Source organism: Pristiophorus japonicus, unplaced genomic scaffold (genome assembly GCF_044704955.1).
Source record: "Pristiophorus japonicus isolate sPriJap1 unplaced genomic scaffold, sPriJap1.hap1 HAP1_SCAFFOLD_187, whole genome shotgun sequence".
In the NCBI taxonomy this organism is placed as follows: Eukaryota; Metazoa; Chordata; class Chondrichthyes; family Pristiophoridae; genus Pristiophorus; species Pristiophorus japonicus.
This window is the reverse complement of record NW_027251558.1, coordinates 600,640-603,028: the sequence shown is the minus strand read 5'-3', so window position 1 is coordinate 603,028 and position 2,389 is coordinate 600,640. Positions and strand designations below refer to the sequence as shown.

Sequence of the window (2,389 nt, the reverse complement as noted above, 5' to 3'; positions counted from 1 at the left end):
CAGACAGAAGCTGCGTGTGCTGTGAAAGAGGTCAAATGTAATAGAGCCAATGCAGGCAGAACAGAAAAGCACATTTATTGTGAAAGTTAAAAAGTAGGGAATGTATGTAAATATATGCATATATAAATATTGATACATATATTTATATAAACAAAGTCAGTCAGTCAGTCTTGTCTTGTCTTGTCTTGTTTTGATTTATATTTGAAAATAAGGGGGAAGGAGCTCATCATGTCACACAGCCCATCCGCAAGCTCTCGCTAAAATCGCTATGTTTCTAACTTATATAATTTGCCTTCTTTCACATGTGGAATAGCAAAATCCCACAGCAGATTCTTCTCCTGTCAGGCAGTCCCCGAATGCGTGTTGAATCAAATCAGTGTGGCTTCAAGTTGCATGTAATGCATTTTTCCTCCCATGACATGAAATGCGCAGTAAGATCGCGCAGAACGTTTCCACGCACTCTCTCACTGACACAAACACACCAACAAACTAAACATTCTGCACCCTCCAAAAGGCAGTTTTTGTAATTTGAAATTTGAAATCCGGGACAGACAGCACATTCCTTTTAAACAGATAGATAATAATCCGATACTGAGAGCACACCATTTTGGAGAGACAGAGAATAACCCCGGGCAGACCAGCACATCAGCTTAAAAGGGATACAGAAACACAATGAACAAAAACAAAGCTTTCTGTAAAACTCAGCAGGCCGTGAACATTCTGTGGATGCATTCCCCGGTCTCACGTTCAGTCAGATGATCATTCCGATATTTTAAGAAAAATGTAAAGTTTACAGATTTTTCCACGAAAATAGCGCCTGGAAAAAAATAGGCAGCGAGGAAAGACAAAAGGGAATGCCTGTGATACAGCGGAGCGTAGGAGTGATTGAATAATAAATGACACAATGCGAAAAGGCAAAGTGGGTGGTAAGCGGGCAATAAAGTAACAAAGGATGCACCAGAGGAGGTGTTAGTGTGAACAGCAGAACCATTAGCAGACAATATGAGCGGTGCTTATGATCCGATACGTTGAACCGAATGTTGAGGCCAGAACACTATAACATGCCTGGAATGTAGGTTTTGAACGCCTTTTAATCAGACCAGGCAGCTTGGCCACCCCGGATTGATTTCCTGCACGGTTTAAATTCGACAGCCAAGGGATTAAATCCAAAGCCTTCTTCTCACATCTTTTCAGCGCGAGAGAAACAGGACGCACTCATATTCAGGGCAGAGTCTGTTTCACGTTCAATTTGAGATTGACGTTGAATGTATGCTTATCCCTATGGTGGTGAGCTCATGCGTGCAGAAAGGAAGATACACTGATCAAGTATTTGCCGGAATCAAACCGGGGTTTCGGTTGTCCAATGAGACGCAGAGCCGAGAACATCTGAGAGACATGAACTTCAATCAGTTCGGTGAGTTTCACTTTGCTCCTGGGACTCTCCAGGATTTTTGGACGCTGTGTGAACAAAGGAGTGCAATCACACGTTTTAATTTGAAACATGTCAGTTTTGTCACATGTCGAACGACTGAGAAGTCGTTTTTTGACTAAAAGTTGGCAGGGCTCGTCCGGGATTTGAACCCGGGACATCTCGCATTTCAATTATTATAATCCCAAAGCGAGAATCATACCCCTAGACCAACGAGCCGCCGACCATGAGTAACGTAGCTCTCAGTTTCTGACGTTAGTTTGCTATTCGGCCCATCGTGCCTGTGCTGACTATCAGAGACAGATCTCATGAGTCCCCCTCTCCATCGTCCAGCTAATGTTTTCCCTTTGATGAAGTGATTATTTTTTGTGACATTACTTCACCAACGAGCTACATCCTTTTCAGTAAAAGATGAATTTGGCAATGAGGATAAATGTGATTGAATAAAAAAACTAAGTGAAAATGTTTAACACAATAACGACGAAGCTGGGGGCAAACTGGATCAGCAGTCCATTGCCTCAACCTGTCAGTCACCTTGTCTCCTATTTACTGCAAAGTCAGACATCCATCCCTACTTTTTGCATTCAAACAGAAATAATGTGCACAAAAGTCGACTTCACCGCTTGTTTTGCCCGTGCAACCAGATTGACAGTGATGAAAATGTGCCATTAGCATCTTAAAGCACACAGCCTTCCTTTACTTCAGGTGAGTGACTGTCCGAGATGGTTGGTTTTGAGGCAGAATCAAAACAAAGAATATAAACTTTCACGCGGCGCGATAGCTGACCGCTGAAGGACAAAACCTGCAATCTTCTGATAAGATCACAGTTACAATCGAAGTCAGACACCTTATCCTTTAGGCCACGCGGCCGCTATCGTCGGTACATAATTTGTTGTTTTTTATATTGAGAGCAAATTTGGGACAAGAGTTACATCAAGGAGTGGATATCGGAAAACATGA

The 2,389-nt window shown here is 42.5% G+C and overlaps 1 non-coding gene across 1 annotated transcript; it reads right to left on the bottom strand.

Annotated features, from left to right (window-relative positions):
- Positions 1 to 1,560: 1,560 nt before the first annotated feature.
- trnap-ugg (transfer RNA proline (anticodon UGG)) lies at positions 1,561 to 1,648 on the bottom strand. The gene is given in 2 exon segments: positions 1,561 to 1,596; positions 1,613 to 1,648. It is a non-coding gene; the product is annotated as a tRNA-Pro (tRNA).
- Positions 1,649 to 2,389: the final 741 nt, after the last annotated feature.